This window comes from Erythrolamprus reginae, chromosome 2, assembly GCF_031021105.1.
Source record: "Erythrolamprus reginae isolate rEryReg1 chromosome 2, rEryReg1.hap1, whole genome shotgun sequence".
NCBI classification, from domain to species: Eukaryota; Metazoa; Chordata; class Lepidosauria; order Squamata; family Dipsadidae; genus Erythrolamprus; species Erythrolamprus reginae.
Window position 1 is genome coordinate 27,549,014 of NC_091951.1, and position 20,907 is coordinate 27,569,920.

A 20,907-nucleotide genomic window follows, 5' to 3' on the forward strand; every position below is an offset into this window, starting at 1 on the left:
TCTATTCTATTCTAATTCTATTCTATTTTGAGTGAGAAGTAGGAATTTTTGAAACGCATTAGATTTCTTTTATCCCACCTTTGTTACTTTATAAATATCACAAGGCAGCAAAAAAGTTACTTATTTATTTTAATGTAAATATTTATTTATTTAAATAAGGGAGACAGTTTGGTCTAAAGGTTAAGGTGTTGGCCTAAAAACCAGGGACTTTTGAGTTCTAGTCCTGCCTTAGACATGAAAGTTGGCTGGGTGACTTTGGGCCAGTTGTTTTCTCTCAGCCCTACCCACCTCACAGGATCGTTGTTGCGGGTTTAAAAGGAGGAAAGGGTTACTTATAAAAGCAGGATAAAAGTGAAATGAATGAATGAATGAATGAAAGAAAAAAAGAATGAATGAACAAAAGAAAGAATGAATGAAAGAATGAATGAATGAATGAAAGAAAGAAAGAATGAATGAAAGAAAGAAAGAATGAAAGAAAGAAAGAAAGAAAGAAAGAATGAATGAATGAAAGAAAGAAAGAAAAAAAGAAAGAAAGAATGAATGAATGAATAAAAGAAAGAAAGAAAGAAAGAATGAATGAATGAAAGAAAGAAAGAAAGAAAGAAAGAAAGAAAGAATGAATGAATGAATGAATGAATGTATGAATGAAAGAATGAATGAATGAATGAAAGAAAGAAAGAAAGAAAGAAAGAATGAATGAATGAATGAATGAATTTGTATAAGTAACTCAAGGCAGCTAACACACATAGATTTATGTAACAAATTTTGGAATATTAACCAAATATTTGGCTAATGAATTTTACAAATAAATATAAAGAAACAAACAAGCAAGCAAACAAACAAACAGGCATAATTTTTTTTTAATTGTCACTGATATTTGCTTTAGTCCTGCCTCACAGGCTCTTTTCCCTGGGGGTTGTGACTTTTACCACAAACATGTGTGTCCATGTTAGTAGTTTATGTGTGATCACTGGAGTGAAGTGAGGAGGAGAGTTCAGGCCCACGAAATGACATTCTTGGGGAAAATTCTCCCTGTGTGGCTAACATTTTCCAAAACCGCATCTTAAACTGATTAGTATGATTGTACAAATCCTCTGGATTTGTCTATATAATTTTTTTCCCCTTCATCTTCTCATAACATTAGGAATAGTGAAATTGACCAGGACTGGATTGAATTGAGGAAAAATTAAATCTTACACTCCCCATAGGATATAACCAGTTTATTAAGGCCACAATTTTTTTTTTTAATAGCCCATGAAATAGCATTTTTATCACACAAGTTGTATTTATATTACAACTTTCATTTTAATGAGGAAATATGTGCATTCCATTCTTTGAAAAGATCCTTGCTGTTTTTTCAGCCTGACCAGAGGATGATGTGATCTGGGCTTTGGGGGAAGTTACGAAGAGCGTGCAAGGAAAGAAAAATCTATCTTTTGTCATGCATAACATTAAAAAAAAACTTGGCACATGATCCATAACTGATGGGGATGATAGTTTGCACAAACAAAAAGTAAACTATTTACTGAGCCCATGTCAAATCAATGTATGGAATTTGCTCTGATAGTCGTTGCCACAGATGGCTTTCAAGAAGGCTTAGTTAGAGAAGAAATATGTGAGTGGAAAAATTGTGTTAGGGGAGATGAATAGTGTTATGTCTGACTGAGAGAAAGTAAGCAAGTTGCTGATTGGCTCAGACGCGACTAGCCTGAATGCCGCCAAAACTGAACAGCTATCTAAAGTAGTTCCCGCGTTAAAAAACGGGATACGGACTAGCCGTTGCCCTTGTTGGGATTTCGGAGTCACCGAGAGGTTATTGATTGATACACTCCTTACTATGAATAAATCGTTCTGCAACTGAAGCTGTCTCCAGTGCACTGATTTTACAGTGGCGGTGAGGAGGTCGAACTGCCGCCGAGCAACATGAACTCGGTTATGGCTCAGGCACCCGCTTTCTACAATCCTGATACGGAGCCGTGGACATCGTATATGTCTAAATTCCGCATATTCTTGCAAGCCAGCAACCTCCATGATGCAGAAGACGATAGGAACGAGCAATATTCCTAAATTACTGCGGGACCCAGGGGAAGAGCCTTCTCTGTGGCGGCCCCGGCCCTTTGGAACCGACTCCCTCCCAGAGATTAGAATTGCCCCCACCCTCCTCGCCTTTCGTAAACTTCTTAAAACCCACCTCTGCCGTCAGGCATGGGGGAACTGAGATATTCTTTCCTCCTAGGCCTTTACAATTTATGCATGGTATGTCTGTATGTATGTTTGGTTTTTATAATAAGTTTTTTTTTTAGTTATTTTAGTATTGGATTGGATTGTTACATGCTGTTTTTATCATTGTTGTTAGCCGCCCCGGGTCTACGGAGAGGGGCGGCATACAAATCCAATAAATAAATAAATGAATGAATGAATGAATGAATGAATGAACGAACGAACGAACGAACGAACGAACGAACGAATAAACAAACAAACAAACAAACAAACAAACAAACAAATAAACAAATAAACAAATAAACAAATAAACAAATAAACAAATAAACAAATAAACAAATAAACAAATAAACAAATAAATAAATACAAACAAACAATAAGAATCCATCCCCGCCAACTTTAAGTATTTATAGCAGAGACAGGCAACTTGGTGCTCTCTGGATAGCAATAGCAATAGCTCTTAAACGTATACAGGTACTCCTCAATTAGTGAATTGATTGACGCTGCGCTGCGCTGGGCATGGGCGTGGGGCTGGCACTGGCCCGCTGGCTGGGCCGGGATGGAGGTTAGGCAGCTGGGACACCCGCTGCCAGGCCCCAAAACTCACCTGCTGCCGCTGCCAGGGAAACTCCAGCCGGGCGGGGTGCTGCAGCTGCGGGAGAGGCCGCCTCCAAAATCAAAGGGTAGAAGCTCAACGCCTCCCTGGAAGGGCTGTGCGCGCATTTGGCTCCAAGTCATGTGATTTTTGGTTCATGTTTATGACAGTTGCAGTGTCCCAGAATCATGTGATACACTTTTGTGAACCTTCTGACAAGCAAAATCAATGGGGAAGCCAGGTTTACCTAACAATTGTGTTATTAATTTAACAACTTCTGTCACATGAATCCCAGCATCCGGTTAGGTCCCACAGAGTTGGCTTTCTCCAGGTCCCGTCAATTAGACAATGTCACTTGGTGGGGCCTAGGCAAAGAGCGTTCTCTGTGGGGAGCCCGGCCCGCTGGAATCAGTTCCCCCAGAGATTCGTACTGCCCCAGCCTTCTTTGCCTTTCATAAGAAATTACAAACTTATTTATACCACCAGATTTGGAGTCATTAGATCCCAGCCTCTGGCCACTGAATGCTTAGTATGCTTGGGTTGTATTTGAGTGAATGATTTTTGATATTTAACTTTTATAATGTGTTAGACTAACTATTTATATTAATTGCATCCAATTGTATTTTGTACATGTTTTATTGTTGACATGTTATGAGCCGCCCCGAGTCCACAGAGAGGGACAGCATACAAATCCTATTATTATTATTATTATTATTATTATTATTATTATTATTATAACTGCAAATGATTGCACTCAACAAATGGGGCAAGAAAAATCGTAAAAATGGGGCAGACTCAACGAATTTCTGCTTCTGGACACAGGGTGGAGATGTATAACTGGGTATCATCAGCATATTGATGATACCTCACCCCATGCCCTTGGATGATCTCACCCAGCGGTTTCATGTAGATGTTAAATAGTAAGTGGGAGAGGACCGACCCCTGAGGCACCCCACAAGGGAGAGACCTAGAAGTTGACCTCTAACCCCCCACTAACACTGACTGCGACAGACCGGAGAGGTAGGAGGAGAACCACTGAAGAGCAGTGCCTCCCACTCCCAACCCCTCCAGTTGGTGAAGAAGGATACCATGGTCAATGGTATTGAAAGCCGCTGAGAGGTCAAGAAGCACCAGAACAGAGGATAAACCCCTGTCCCAGGCCTGCCAGAGATCATCCATCAGAGCGACCAAAGCAGTTTCCGTGCTGTAACCGGGCCTGAATCCTGACTGTTGAGGGCCTAGATAATCGGCTTCTTCCAAGGACCACTGGAGCTGGAGTGCCACCACCTTCTCGACAACCTTCCTCATAAAGGGAAGGTTGGAGACTGGACGATAGTTGTTAAGTATGGCTGGGCCCAGGGAAGGCTTCTTGAGGAGTGGCCACACAAGGGCCTCCTTGTAGGGAGCTGGAAAGGACCCCCTCCTCAAAGAAGCATTGACAATCTCCTGGTCCAAGCTCCGGGTCACCTCTCTGCTGGCCAAAACCAGCCAAGAGGGACATGGATCCAGTAAACAGGTGGCAGAACTCAGAGCTCCAACGGCCTTGTCCACTTCATCAGGTGTCACCAGATCAAACTCCTCCCAGACAGTTGGACAAGGACAGGCTCCAGTCACCTTGACTGACTTATTGTCAGCCGACCCTGCTATCCAATCGGAGTCAAGGTCCATCCAGATCCGAGCAATTTTATCAGCAAAAAACGTATTAAAATCCTCAGCACTGCTCTGCAAGCGCTCTCCAACTCCCCCCTGGTTAAGAAAGGAGCGGGTCACCCTAAACAGAGTGGCGGGTCGAGATTCTGCTGATGCAATCAAGGCGGCATGGTATGCGCATCTTGCCACCTTGAGCACCACTTTATAAGTCTTAATATGAGTTCTTACAAGTGTTCGATCGGACTCGGATTTACTTTTCCTCCACCACTTCTCTAGACGTCTCTTCTGGCGTTTCAACTCCTGGAGTTCTGCGGTGAACCAAGGAGCTCTCCGGGGTCTAGTGCCACAGAGAGGTCGCTACAGCGCAATCCGGTCAAGAGCCTCCGTCGCAGCCCTATTCCAGGTCACGGCAAGAGACTCTGCCGAACTGTGAACGAGTGAATCTGGTAGAATCCCAAACGCCCTCTGAAAGCCCTCTAGGTCCATCAGGCGTTTGGGGCGGAACCACCTAGTCGGTTCCGTCTCCCTGCAAAACATGGTACACATAGTACTCCTTCCTTCTCCTATGTTACCCACAACAATAACCCGATGAGATGTGCTGGATTGAAGGAGAGTGATAGAAACATAGAAACATAGAAGACTGACGGCAGAAAAAGACCTCATGGTCCATCTAGTCTGCCCTTATACTATTTTCTGTATTTTATCTTAGGATGGATATATGTTTATCCCAGGCATGTTTAAATTCAGTTACTGTGGATTTATCTACCACGTCTGCTGGAAGTTTGTTCCAAGGATCTACTACTCTTTCAGTAAAATAATATTTTCTCATGTTGCTTTTGATCTTTCCCCCAACTAACTTCAGATTGTGTCCCCTTGTTCTTGTGTTCACTTTCCTATTAAAAACACTTCCCTCCTGAACCTTATTTAACCCTTTCACATAGTTAAATGTTTCGATCATGTCCCCCCTTTTCCTTCTGTCCTCCAGACTATACAGATTGAGTTCATTAAGTCTTTCCTGATACATTTTATGCTTAAGACCTTCCACCATTCTTGTAGCCCGTCTTTGGACCCGTTCAATTTTGTCAATATCTTTTTGTAGGTGAGGTCTCCAGAACTGAACACAGTATTCCAAATGTGGTCTCACCAGTGCTCTATATAGCGGGATCATAATCTCCCTCTTCCTGCTTGTTATACCTCTAGCTATGCAGCCAAGCATCCTACTTGCTTTCCCTACCGCCTGACTGCACTGTTCACCCATTTTGAGACTGTCAGAAATCACTACCCCTAAATCCTTCTCTTCTGAAGTATTTGCTAACACAGAACTGCCAATACAATACTCAGATTGAGGATTCCCAAAGTCATCCAATCTTTTTTTCCCACGCCTAAGGTGGTGCTAGAACTCACAGTCACCTGGTTTTTAGTCTGCCACCTTCACCACAGCCAAGCTGGCTCCATCAAAACTAGTTCTCGTTCAAAAGAAGCTTCCTTTCTTGAGAAAGCATCTTCTCTCCAATCCTAGCCATCCTTCAAGGCTGTTCCTTTGCCTGCTGAGCTCGTTCCAAATACAGCAAGTAATACAGAGAATCTCTCTTTCAATGCCATTTCCGTAGAAAACTGAGAGGCCTGGCCAATGCCCCGCACCTATGTATACATACAAACAAGGTTTCTGTCTTGCCCCTCTCTCCTCCAACAGAGTTCCCCCCCCAACCCTTCCTGTCTTCTTGGCTCACATTCAAAAGGCCAGACCTCAGATGGACTCGCCCCAGCCGACTCTGTTGAAGCAAGGTTGTCCAGAGAAGGCGACCGTATCCAATCAAATAAGCTAAATTCAATCAAACTAAAGTAGTCATCCAGCATTGGTTAAATCTGGAATTGCTGGTCTGCTTTTATTTATTTATTTATTTATTTATTTATTTATTTATTTTTATTTTGTCCAATACACAATACATAGAAGAGAATAGACATGAGATATTATATATAAAGAAAAATATAAGATAGAGGAGAAGATATATGAAAGGAAGAAAATATATATGATATATGAGATAAAGGAAAGACAATTGGACAAGGGACGAAAGGCACACCGGTGCACTTATGTACGCCCCTTACTGACCTCTTAGGAACCTGGAGAGGTCAAATGTGGATAGTCTAAGGGAGAAATGTTGGGGGTTAGGGGTTGACACTATTGAGTCCGGTAACGAGTTCCACGCTTCGACAACTCGATTGTTAAAGTCATATTTTTTACAGTCAAGTTTGCAGCAGTTAATATTAAGTTTGAATCTGTTGCGTGCTCTTGTGTTGTTGCGGTTGAAGCTGAAGTAGTCATTGACAGCAACAATGATCAATATATACAGCAACAGACTGTTCTTTCTACGTATTAATGATTCACCTGTGGAGGTAGTTAGCAGCATTAAGTTTCTGGGCAGTTAGCAGATAGATAGAGAGATAGATAGATAGATAGATAGATAGATAGATAGATAGATAGATAGGTAGGTAGGTAGGTAGGTAGGTAGGTAGGCAGGCAGGCAGGCAGGCAGGCAGGCAGGCAGGCAGGCAGGCAGGCAGGCAGGCAGGCAGGCAGGCAGGCAGGCAGGCAGGCAGGCAGGCAGGCAGGCAGGCAGGCAGGCAGGCAGATATTCCACTTCTATTAATCTTATAAATAACTCAAGGAGGTAAACATACCTAGAACTAGAATTCACGATCTTCTACTTTGTTCTGCTTCAAATACTAGAACAATTTGATTTGATTTGATTTGATTTATTAGTTTACTAACCTCTCTATGCAAAGATTGAAAGAGGAATGTTCATAGCGAGGGGTGTGGTTAGAAGCAAGCTCTTAGCAAGGAAACTCTTGATATTTCAATTGGGAAATGGTGGTGGTCGTTGCCAAGGAACCTGAAGGCTGATCCCATTCAAACCATGCAGATCCACCCAGCACGCTTTCCTCTTTATCAGCAACCTGGCTGGCTAAACATCACTTCCAAGTTCAAATCCTTCCATTGTGCGTCATTTTGTTTTTAAAAATGTGTGTGTGAGAGAGAGAGAAAGAGGAGGGGGAGGAGAGGGAGGGAGGGAGAGAGAGAGAGAGAGAGAGAGAAAGAAAGAAAGAAAGAAAGAAAGAAAAAGAAAGAAAGAAAGAACAGACAGAAAGAAAGAAAGAACAGACAGACAGAAAGAAAGAACAGAAAGAAAGAAAGAAAGAAGAAAGAAAGAAAGAAAGAAAGAAAGAAAGAAAGAAAGAAAGAAAGATAATGAATAAGATTGCAGTTGTAGTCTCATTATTTTGGCCAAATCAATTTAGCCAGAATTGCTTTCAAGGGTGACCTTACCCCCTTAAACAAATGTATACAGTACTCATGGTATACATTTTTAAAGCATTTTTAAAAGAATACTCTGGAGCAGGGTTTCTCAACATTACCAACTTTAAGACTGGTGGACATCTCACAAAATTCCCCAGCCAGCTTCATTTGTATTAGTTTTTATTATTGCAATTAAAATCTCTCTCTCTCTCTCTTCTGTCTGACTGTCTGTCTGTCTGTCTATCATCTATCTATCATCCATCCATCTGTCCAGTGAAGGGCTACTGTGCTGTCCCCAGAGACAGAGATAGTTGGATATTGCATTAGGGGAAATGTAGTGAAATTGCACTCTGGGTAATGTAGTTCTACATGTGATCACATTTGTGTATTCCTATTGGTGAGCTTGTACCAGAACAGCTACCAATTTTTTTACTACTACACTGTGAGTGTGGCTTATGCATTTTCTTTCAACATCTTTCAGTGCAAATTGGGTGCTCTTGGGTGGAGCTCCATTTTCCCTACCCCACTCCGTTCCAGCCCTGTTGGGGCAGTAGCCCACTCCTGCATCTGTCCATCTATCCATCCGTCCATCGGTCCATTCATCCATCTGTCCATCCATCCAGGCAAGGGTTCCCTGTTGCCGCTGCTACTGGTGTGGTTGTTTGAGCAGCTCCGCGTGACCAGCGATCACCAGAATGCCCCAGGTGGATATCAACCACAGTTTGGACTCCCCAACATCAAAGACTGAAACCCTACAGGCAATCAACCAGCATCCAGTGGCAAGGCTTCAGGATTTGATACGATTATTATTATTATTATTATTATTATTATTATTATTATTATTTATTGGATTTGTATGCTGCCCCTCTCCGTAGACTCGGGGCGGCTAACAACCATGATAAAAACAGCATGTAACAATCCAATACTAAAACAACTAAAAACCCTTATTATACAACCAAACATACACACAAACATACCATGCATAAATTGTAATGGCCTAGAGGGAAGGAATATCTCAACTCCCCCATGCCTGGCGGTATAAGTGATTCTTGAGTAGTTTACGAAAGACAGGGAGGGTGGGGGCAGTTCTAATCTCCGGGTGGAGTTGGTTCCAGAGGGCTAGGGCTGCCACAGAGAAGGCTCTTCCCCTGGGGCCCACCAAACGACATTGTTTAGTCGAAGGGACCCGGAAAAGGCCAACTCTGTGGGACCTTATCGGTCGCTGGGATTCGTGTGGTAGCAGGCGGTTCCGGAGGTAGTCTGGTCCAATGCCATGTAGGGCTTTAAAGGTCATGACCAACACTTTGAATTGTGACCGGAAACTGATCGGCAGCCAATGCAGGCCACGGAGTGTTGAAGAAACGTGAGCGAATCTTGGAAGCCCCACGATGGCTCCCGCAGCTGCGTTCTGCACGATCTGAAGTTTCCAAACACTTTTCAAAGGTAGCCCCCTGTAGAGAGCATTGCAGTAATCGAACCTCTAGGTGATGAAGGCATGAGCGACTGTGAGCAGTGACTCCCTGTCCAAATACGGCCGCAACTGGTGCACCAGGCGAACCTGGGCAGACGCCCCCCTCGCCACAGCCGAAAGATGATGTTGCAATGTCAGCTGTGGATCGACGATACCAGCAGAGATCTATAAGGATTTATTTATTTATTTATTTATTAGATTTGTATGCCGCCCCTCTCCGTAGACTGGTGGTGCGGTGCTTGCCGACAAACTCACTCAGCTGTTTCAGTCTTTCTGGAATCAAGAAACCATTCCTCAGGTACTGAAAGATGTGTCTATCATACACCTCTACAAGAGGAAAGGGAAGCAACAAGTCTGTGATAATCATAGAGGAATATCACTGCTTTCCATTGCAAGCAAGAACCTTGCACAAGTGTTGCTGAACCGCCTGACTGACCACCTGGAACAGGTTCTATTACCTGAAGCACAGTGCAGTTTCCGCAAAAAGTGTGGTACTGTGGACATGATCTTTGCAGCCTGACAGCTCCAAGAGAAGCGTTAGAGCACAATCGTAAATTGTACACCACCTTCATGGATCTCACTAAGGCTTTTGGCACTGTCAGTCGTGAAGGCCTGTGGCGCATCATGTCAAAATCTGGGTCCCCTGATAAATTCATCCTGATGGTACATCAATTTCACGATGGTATGATGGCCCATGTGCTGGACAATGGAGAAGCTTAAGAGGCCTTTTCCGTCACAAATGGTGTCAAACAAGAGTGCCTGTTGGCATCAATCTTGTTCAGTATAATGTTTTCAGTCATGCTGTCAGATGCCTTCCAGAACAGTTCCTTGGGAGTTAGCCTGAGATACAGGACCAATGGGAAACTGTTCAATCTGCGACTCCAGGCTGTCACCAAGATAAAGGAGACTGTGCTATGTGACCTCCTCTTTGTTGACGACTGTGCCCTGAGTCCTGGATCAGAGCAGGAAATACAAGCCAGTGAGGATAATTTTTCAGCAGCATGCGACAATTTTGGTCTCCTTATCAACATAAAGAAGACCAAAGTGATGCATCAGCCAGCTCTGAAAGCCAAATACCAAGAGCCCACCATCACAGCAGAGGAACAAAAGCTACAAGCAGTGGACCAATTTACATACCTTGGCAGCACCCTCTCCCGTGCAGTGACAATTGACTTTGAGGTCAACTGCAGAATCGCCAAAGCTAGCTTTGCATTTGGCAGATTCACCACCAACGCGTGGGACCAATGTGGAATAAGCCTTGCTACAAAGCTCCTTCATCCTGATGGTACATCAATTTTACGACGGTATAATCGCCCATGTGCTTGACAATGGAGAAGCTTCAGAGGCCTTTTCTGTCACAAATGTCATCAAGCAAGGGCATGTGTGGGCACCGATCTTGTTCAGTATAATGTTTTCAGTCATGCTGTCAGATGCCTTCCAGAACAGTTCCTTGGGAGTAGTACTAACTACCCTGTCGTATGCCAGTGAGACTTGGACTGTATACAGGAGACATGCTAACTAGGCAATTGAACCACTTCCACATGACCTGCCTCCGTAGATTTCTGAGGATCTGGTGGCAGGATAAGGTGCCGGACACTGAGGTCCTCTCCGGAGCAGGCCTGCCATCAATTCCCACCCTGCTGATGAAAGCCCAGACATACTGGGCAGGTCATGTTGCTAGGATGCCAGACAATCGCATCCCTAAACAGCTCCTCCATGGTTACCTGTCTAAAGGAGCGTGATCACACCAGGGACAAAGGAAGCCGACCATGTGGCCAGGTGGGAGTGGCTTGAACGATCATCATCGTTCAAGTGAACTGTTAAGTCCTTGACTTACAACCTTATCAGTGTCGCTTGCTAGGGTGACAATTTGCTTCGCATTTCCTGCGCTCTCCGTCCTGGTTTGCCCACCCCCCTGCCTCAGGCTGGGTAGCTAGGCGAACGGGTGCTGCCAGAAGCATAAATGCGGGCAGCGGCGAGTATACATTTGTTTAAGGGGGTCAGATCACCCTGGAAAGCAATTCTGGCTAAATTGATTTGGCCAAATAATGAGACTACAACTGCAATCTTATCCATTTTCTTTCTTTCTTTCTTTCTTTCTTCCACCCACGCCTTCTGCTTACACCTCAGGCAGGAGGTGGTTGCGTGAGGCTGATGGGGAGCCCGGCAGGAGAGAGGGAAGCTCATCCAAGGCCAGGAAGGAGGAAAGAGGAAAAAAGCAAGGAGCGCAAACACAGCAGCAGCAGCAGGGGGGAAAAGGAGAGCTGAGCCGAGCCCGGCAATCCAGGAAGTGACTGCCACCGGTCAGCTGGAGCTGTGCACACATCTTCATTTCCACCGGTGGAACTGTGTTCCGCCCCGTCCTGCTGCCCATCCCTGCATACAAGGAATTTGTCTTGGTGCATATGCTCTCAGTATACATAAAGAAAATATACATTTGTCAAGAATCATGAAATACAACACTTAATGATTATAGGAGTCAAATAAGCAATGAGGAAACAATCAATATTAATAAAAATCTTAAGGATACAAGCAGCAAGTTACTGTCATCAATGGAGAGTTGTGGACTGTTATTACCAGATCTATTATTAGAAACATAGAAATATAGAAGACTAATGGCAGAAAAAGACCTCATGGTCCATCTAGTCTGCCCTTATACTATTTTCTGTATTTTATCTTAGGATGGATATATGTTTATCTCAGGCATGCTTAAATTCAGTTACTGTGGATTTATCTACCACGTCTGCTGGAAGTTTGTTCCAAGGATCTACTACTCTTTCAGTAATCTACTACTCTTTTGATCTTTCCCCCAACTAACTTCAGATTGTGTCCCCTTGTTCTTGTGTTCACTTTCCTATTAAAAATACTTCCCTCCTGGACCTTATTTAACCATTTAACATATTTAAATGTTTCGATCATGTCTCCCCTTTTCCTTCTGTCCTCCAGACTATACAGATTGAGTTCATTAAGTCTTTCCTGATACGTTTTATGTTTAAGACCTTCCACCATTCTTGTAGCCCATCTTTGGACCCGTTCAATTTTGTCAATATCTTTTTGTAGGTGAGGTCTCCAGAACTGAACACAGTACTATTTATTTATTTGTTATTTATTTATTATTTAGATTTGTATGCCGCCCCTCTCCGGGGACTCTGGGACTTGTTGCTAAGAGGAAGTTTACTCACTTTTGTGAGACCTGGTCAAGTCTTATTGCAAACCACAAATTAATACAGATAGTAATTCCTTCTCCATCCCCTTGATATGTCATTTTCCTAGATTTTGATTATCTTTTTTGAGTTATTAACTGATCCACATTCAGGTAAAACTTCTCACATATTCTGCTTCCTTTTGCAATTAATTTTGCAACCTTTCTCCCCCTGCCTTGTTCCGCCTTTAAAATATCGTATCTTGGAAATCTTATTTAGCGCTCTTCACTTTTTCTCCTTACTGGTGGCTCTCTATCTCTTCCTCAATTTATCTTTTTGTGGCCCTCTGATCTATGGTCAGGGATCTGTGGCCTGGGGGCCCTAACTCAACCACTAGCTTGCCCATATGTCTGAATTGGTTTGAATGACTTGTATGTATGCTACCGAATTGTCTTTAGTTCTAATCAGGATTTTAGCAATTCATTTTTTTTCTTGACTTCTTTTTACTGCTGCTGTTGTTTGTAATTTTTGTATTGTTGTAAGCCGCCCTGAGTCCTTTAGGGTTGGGTGGCATAGAAGTCAAATAAAATAAATAAATGATGGGATTTGGAGTCATACATACTGTTCCCCTATTTCTGCCCTCCTAAGCCACTGCCTGTCATTTTCCTCTGCTGTCCTCTACCTCAGTGCTTCCCAAGTAAATTCTCCCAAAGGAGGTAATATTAATTTTCCTTTGGGGTGACAACATTCAAATCCTTTACCCAATCAAACCGGAGACTTTTTGATCAGTGATTTTGGGTGATGAAGAAAAGGACTTAGGAAATACCGTTCTATCTATAAAGAAGAATATATTTATTTATTTATTTATTTATTCTTTGTCCAATATACAATACATATGAAAGAGAATAGACATTAAGTAATATATATAAAGATAGGAAGTAAAAGAAGAGAAGTAGATGGGAAGGAAAGAATATATATGATATAAGGGATAAGGAAAGACAATTGGACAGGGGACGATAGGCACATCAGTGCACTTATGTACGCCCCTTACTGGCCTCTTAGGAACCTGGAGAGGTCAATCGTGGAGAGTCTAAGGGAGAAATGTTGGGGGTTGGGGGTTGACACTATTGAGTCTGGTAATGAGTTCCACGCTTCAACAACTCGATTGTTAAAGTCATATTTTTTACAGTCAAGTTTGGAGCGATTAATATTAAGTTTGAATCTGTTGCGTGCTCTTGTGTTGTTGCTGTTGAAGCTGAAGTAGTCGTTGACCGGAAGGACGTTGCAGCGTATGATCTTGTGGGCAATACTTAAACGGGGTCTTTGGTGATCTACTGACTAGCATTGACAATGTTACCAAGCTCAGATAATGAAATGACTACAGAAAACCAAAGAAGCTCAGATAGCAGCTAGGATCCCTCATTGTTCTATCTATTGCATGCTGGTCTATCTAACTTGTTGTTTTCTCAAATTTGGCAACTTTTAAAATATATGGACTTCTGCTCCCAGAATTCCCCAGCCAACCAACCAGCATGGATAGACTGACTGGAGAACTCTAGGAAGTTAGTAAAGTTGAAGTTGCCAAGTTTGATAAACAGTAATTCACTTATCCACCTTCATCTATTTTCCCCTCTTCTCTCTTTCCAACTTATATGGTAGTATTCTTCTATCATGTTTTTTTAAAACTCAGTGGGGCAGAGGAAATTGCTACTGGAACAAATGTAAAAATTCCCTTCACACATAAGTGCTAGCCGTTCCCAACTCTAGGGGGCGGTGCTCATCTCCATTTCAAAGACGAAGAGCCAGCACTGTCCAAAGATATCTCCGTGGTCATGTGGCTAGCATGACTAAATGCTGAAGGTCCATAGAACGCTGTTACCTTCCTACCAAGGTGGTCCCTATTTTTCTACTTGCATTTTACATGGTTTCGAACTGCTGGGTTGTCAGAAGCTGGGACAAGTAATGGGAGCTCACTCCATTACACAGAGCTAGGGATTCGAACCGCAGAACTGCCAATTTTTCTGATCAACAAGCTCAGCGTCTTAGCCACTGAGCCACCACATCCCTTGCTACTTGGGTAGACTATATTATATTCACATTGATCTTCCTTCTCCTCCCTTTCCTGTTTATAACTCTGTTCAATCCATCCAAGAAAATTTACTGGTTTAGCTACATTTGTAGGAGAGCCAGGGTAGCAATAACGCAGTGGGAGTTTGATAGCATTTTTCAGGCCAATAATATTAATACGTTTTGTTCAAAGACAGCAGCTGCCACCAGCAACCTCACATTTCCTTACTAAAAGTCATGAAATCTTATGCCTTTGAATTAAGTGTGTTCATTTGAAAAGATGCTGCCATACAATTTCCAACCCTGTTTTATTATATTATTATTACTTCTGATATTGAGCTATCTTTGTAACTCATAACTGCTCATATTTATACAGTACAATATCGGATAAATAAGTACTGTCAATTGCTACAAAACATCTTACACTTTGTGTCTGTTCTTTTTTCCTGTCTGTCTGACCCCACTAATTAGATTATTTTATTTAATCTGAATCAAAAGAACATTTTAAAAAAACACCTTTGAGATTAAATCTGCCTACAAGTTAGATGTTCTTGGAAGTGCCTGGAAAGTCAATATAACTGAACAACAGAATAACAACAGAATTGAAAGGGATTTTGGAGGTCTTCTAGTCCAACCTCTTGTTCATGCAGGAGATCCTAAACCATTTCAGACAAATGGTTGTCCAATCTCTTCTTAAAAATCTCCACTGATGGAGCATCCACAACTTCTGCAGGCGAGCTGTTCCTTTGATTAATTGTTCTCACTGTCAGGAAATTTCTCCTTATTACTAGGGTGGATCTCTCCATAATTAGTTCCCATCCATTACTTCTTGTCTTTCCTTCAGGTGCTTTGTAGAATACTCTTCTCTGTGGCAGTCCCTCAAATTTTGGGACACTCCGAACATGTCACTCATTTCCCAAGTAGAACCAGTTCAATTCTGAACTACTTTGGGACACCTTCAGAACATCTAATGTTCTCCATCCACATGTCTAACTGATTTCAAAGATTACCTACATTAGATTAAGGTATCTTGTAATTTGGCAGTTAGGACTACAAACACCTTCGAAACGTCTAATGTTCTCCATCTACGTGTCTAACTAATTTCAAAGATCACCTACACTAGATTAAGGTATCTTGTAATAGAAACATAGAAACATAGAAGACTGACGGCAGAAAAAGACCTCATGGTCCATCTAGTCTGCCCTTATACTATTTCCTGTATTTTATCTTACAATGGATATATGTTTATTCCAGGCATGTTTAAATTCAGTTACCGTGGATTTACCAACCACGTCTGCTGGAAGTTTGTTCCAAGGATCTACTACTCTTTCAGTAAAGTAATATTTTCTCATGTTGCTTTTGATCTTCCGCCCAACTAACTTCAGATTGTGCCCCCTTGTTCTTGTGTTCACTTTCCTATTAAAAACACTTCCCTCCTGGACCTTATTTAACCCTTTAACATATTTAAATGTTTCGATCATGTCCCCCCTTTTCCTTCTGTCCTCCAGACTATACAGATTGAGTTCATTAAGTCTTTCCTGATACGTTTTATGCTTAAGACCTTCCACCATTCTTGTAGCCCGTCTTTGGACCCGTTCAATTTTGTCAAATCTGGCAGTTAGGACTGCAGACACCTTCAAAACATCTAATGTTCTCCATCCATGTGTCTAACTAATTTCAAAGATCACCTACCCTAGATTAACATATTTTATAATCTGGCAGTTCCTCAGGCTATCTTTATGCTCGATCAGGTATCCCAGGTGGAATTTTTTTTCAGGGAGCCTATAAAACTTCCTTTCCCTGGGCTCATTTTCACTGTCCCTCTTCACCTCCTCTCATTCAAACATTTTCTCTATCCATCATCCTAATTTAGTTCTCTTTCTCTCTCTCTCTCTCTCCACAAACACACAGAAAGACTTAATGAACTCAATCTGTATAGTCTGGAGGACAGAAGGAAAAGGGGGGACATGATCGAAACATTTAAATATATTAAAGGGTTAAATAAGGTCCAGGAGGGAAGTGTTTTTAATAGGAAAGTGAACACAAGAACAAGGGGACACAATCTGAAGTTAGTTGGGGGAAAGATCAAAAGCAACATGAGAAAATATTATTTTACTGAAAGAGTAGTAGATCCTTGGAACAAACTTCCAGCAGACGTGGTAGATAAATCCACAGTAACTGAATTTAAACATGCCTGGGATAAACATATATCCATCCTAAGATAAAATACAGAAAATAGTATAAGGGCAGACTAGATGGACCATGAGGTCTTTTTCTGCCGTCAGACTTCTATGTTTCTATGTTTCTATGAAATGTCACTTTGATTACAGAAAAGAAAGGAAGAGAGATAACATCTGTGCCTCAAACATCTGGATCTCCCTCTCTGGGTCTTGATCTTACCCCATCAACACTTTACAATATCTTTTCAACATTTTGGGGCATGTCCCATTGTGTACAAGAAGTCGCCACTTTACCCCACAAAAAAATCCCCATAATGACCCTTTGCAAGTCACCTCCTTTATAGTGAAATGGGATTTTTTTTTGTCACCCACCCACCGTGGTATCCACACCCTGCACTTTTCCCATCTTACTTGCAAAAGTTGTCCTGTGTGTTCAGGCTGGAGGAGAGAACAGCCGTGTTCAATCACTCGCCCTTGCTTCTGCTGCCTCTCAGCAGTCTTTCCCTCCTTCGTTCTCTCTCCCTCTGTCTCCCTACGAGGTCTCTGCCCTGGAGAGAGGAGGAGACAACCTTCTGGCCATCGGATTTCCTGGCTTCAGAGCAGCCCTGGCTTGAGAGCAAGCATATGTGCCTCGCAAATGTGTGCGTGTGAGTGTAACACACACATACAAACCCACACCCCTAACTCATTCACTCCCTCCTTGCTTTGGAATCAGCCAGCGTCTGACACAATTGCCATGAGGTCATAAATGGGAATGGCTGATAACCATCTTGGCACTGGAGGAAGGAGGATGCTTGGGAAGGCCTCTTCTTCCAACACTCTCAGCCTTTTTTTTGTTTTGCTTTGTTATTCTCCTCTATGGCCCTTCAACCTTGTATCCAGACTCTGAACTGTGGTCTATTTATTTATTTATTAATTAGATTTGTATGCCGCCCCTCTCCGCAGACTCGGGGCAGATAACAACAGTAAAAAGACAATATGAACAAATCTAATATTAAAAGGTGTTGTGGTTAGCTCTGGCCCAGCTCCTGCCCCAAGGACTGTGGGTGTGGGGGAGACATCCACATGCTGCAGGCCTGTTTTGCCCCCGGTGGAAACTGCTGATGAAGGCTCCTCTGACCAAGAAGACATGAGTGACAGGGAGGAGGAGAGTGTGGCAGACAGCCCAGAAGGAGATCAATTATCTAGCTCCTCCTTGGATTCAGAACAAGAGTTAATGATACAGCCACGCATGCGGAGAGCGATGCATAGGCAACAACAACTGAGAGATTATTATCAAAGAAAATGAGGCCACCTGTGGTTGGGTGGGGCTGTGGTAATTAGTGAGGCTGCTATAAAGAGCAGCCTGTGGGTTTGGCCATTGTGGAGGATTATCTGATCGTTGTGTTTCATGACTGCTTTACTGACTTTGACTTTTTGTGTGCTGATTTTTCCCCGCTTTGAAACTAACCCAGAGCAAAGTGTGTTTCACTTTGTGAAAGAAGGACTTTGAATTGCCTCACAGCTGCAAGCTAAGTATCACAGGACTGATAAGGGACTTGTATAAATTACCAGTTTGTTTGGAGACGAGTGCTCTTTGCTATACCAAAAGAGGGCTTGGTTTAAGTGAATTTTCATTATAAAGAACATTGTTTTGAATTTTCAAACGCGTGTGTGTCTGAAATTTGTACCTGTGAATTTTTGGGAGGATTCTACCAGAGAGCCCGACAGAACAAAAAGTAATGTAAAAAACCCCAATTTAAGAAACCAATCATACATACAGACATACCATGCATGAATTTTATAAGCCTAGGGGGAAGGGAATATCTCAATTCCCCCATGCCTGATGACAAAAGTGGGTTTTAAGGAGCTTACGAAAGGCAAGGAAGGTGGGGGCAATTCTGATATCTTGGGGGAGTTGTTTCCAGAGGGTTGGGGCTGCCACAGAGAAGGCTCTTCTCCTGGGTCCCGCCAAATGACATTGTTTAGTCGACGGGACCCGGAGAAGGCCAACTCTGTGGGACCTAACTGGTCGCTGGGATTTGTGCGGTAGAAGGCGGTCCTGGAAATATTCTGGTCCGATGCATCTATCAAAACTTTGGTTCAGAATAACGGAGTTGGGGGGAACCTTGGAAGTCATCAAATCCAACCCCCTCTTAGGCAGGAAACCCTGTAGCATTTTAGACAAATGGTTATCTAATCTATTCTTTAAAATGTCCATTCTGTAGCATTCACAACTTTCAGAGGCAAGTTGTTCCACTGAATTCATTCTGCCCTGTTCAGCACAATTCAGTCAGAGGACTAGCATCTACCCCTTGAAGTCAACCTATTCTCCAAGGCACCTGAGGGTAGAACAAAAAGCAATGGGTGGAAACTGAACAAGGAGAGAAGTAACTTAGAACTAAGGAAAAATTTCCTGACACTTAGAGCAATTAACCAGAGGAACAGCTTGCCTCCAGAAGTTGTGAATGTTCCAACACTGGAGGTTTTAAAGAAAATGTTGGATAACCATTTGTCTGAAATAGTGTAGGTTCTCCTGCCTAAGCAGGGGGTTGGACTAAAAGACCTTCAAGATCCCTTCCAACTCTATTGTGTTGTTGTTGTTGTTGTTGTGGTGGTGGTGATGATGATGATGAGAGACACAAGATCATTGAAAGTATGTTGGGAGAAGCCTTTCTGAAGACCCGAGACCATTAAGCTTGTAAGAGATTAATCTAATTACAAATATAGAATAGAATAACAGAGTTGGAAGGGACCTTGGAGGTCTTCAAGTCCAACCCTCTGCCTAGGCAGAAAACCTTTAGACAAATTATTATCCAATCTCTTTTTAGTTTTAAAACGTCCAGTGCTGTAGCATTCACTACTTGCAGAGGCAATGTTGTCCTACTGATTAATTCTTCTAATTGTCAGGAAATTTCTCCTTAGCTCTAAATCGCTTCTATCTTGATTAGTTTCCACCCATTGCTTCTTGTTGCTTTGTTGCTTTGGAGAATAGGTTGATTCCCTCTTCTTTGCGGCAACCCCTGAGATACTGGAACCAACGTTCCCTCTAATTTTTTTTTGGACTGGGCGGCATAGAAGGATAAGTAAGTAAGTAAGTAAGTAAGTAAGTAAGTAAGTAAGTAAGTAAGTAAGTAAGTAAGTAAGTAAACAAATAAACAAATAAACAAATAAACAAACAAACAAGAAAAAAATTATCTTCTTTTTTATTAAAAGAAATTAATAATAAAACAAAACCAAAATCTATTACTATTATTACTATCTTCTCCTCTTTTTCCATCCCTGTCTCCTCCCCCCTTGTGTTTGTGTGTATGTGAACTCTTGAACCATTTCCAATAACAGGTGAGGGCTATTGGAAATGGTTCAAGAGTTCACACACACACAAACACACACACACACGAGGCTGGGGTTTTTTCTCTCTCTTATTATTTGCGTCCTTTTCACCATATGCTTTAAATCAAGAGTCATTTCTCTCTTTCTCTCTCCCCCTCTTTCTCTCTCTCTCTTTTTCTCACTTTCTCTCTCCCTCTCTTTCTACCTCGCTCTGTCTGTTGCTCTCTCTCTCTTTCTCTCTCTCTCTCTTTCTCTCTCTCTCTCTCACTCTTTCTCTCTTGCTTTCTTTCTTTCTCTCACTCTTTCTATCTCTTTGCTTTCTTTCTCTCTCTTGTTCTCTCTCTCCCTCCTCTTTCTCTCTCTCTCTCTTTATCACTTACATTCTCTCTCCCTCTCTCTTTCCATCTTGCTCTGTCTGTTGCTCTCTCTCTCTCTCAGCGAGAGGGCTGCGAGAGCGCTTTCTCCGAGCGCTTCGGGAACACCTGCCCTGCCTCTACTGCAGCCCCCTTGCTGAAAGCTCGGGACGAAAGCGCTCCCAGTGAAGGGGCTGCGAGAGGGGAGGGGCGGGCATTCCTGAAGCAGGCAGAGAAAACCCTCTCGCAGCCCCTTGGCTGGGAGCGCGGATGAGGAGGAGGAGAAGCCGCTGCTGCCACCGCCGCGGGAGAAGTCGCACCCCAAGGCGGGAGGCGGAGAAAGCCGGAGAGGGGGCGGATCAGGCGGGCGGGGGACAGCTCTTTTGTTCTAAGTAGAGACTCCTAATTCCCATTACAGTTAATAACAGTTGAGCAGTAAAGCACATGGTGACTGTACCCTTTGTTAGCTCTGTGGTGCTATATATAAATAGAATTACTAACAAGATTTGGCCCTTTTTCAGGCAAGTTTCTTTATTTTTTCAAAAAAACAGGGTCGATATGTATACACAATCATAAAGAAGGGGAAAATATTTAGCTCCCCTTTGGCCCCTCTGGTCCTTT

General features: G+C 42.7%; 1 protein-coding gene across 2 annotated transcripts in view; it reads right to left on the reverse strand.

The window, feature by feature from the left end:
- LOC139163009 (tenascin-X-like) overlaps window positions 1-17,161 on the reverse strand; it is a 178,364-nt gene extending 161,203 nt beyond the window's left edge. Inside the window, exon 1 of one of the 2 annotated variants that reach the window (XM_070743897.1) lies at window positions 17,033-17,161. The gene's annotated coding sequence lies outside the window, so the exon portion shown is untranslated. The remainder of the gene's footprint in view (window positions 1-17,032) is intronic. The other variant, XM_070743898.1, reaches the window with a different exon arrangement.
- Window positions 17,162-20,907: the final 3,746 nt, after the last annotated feature.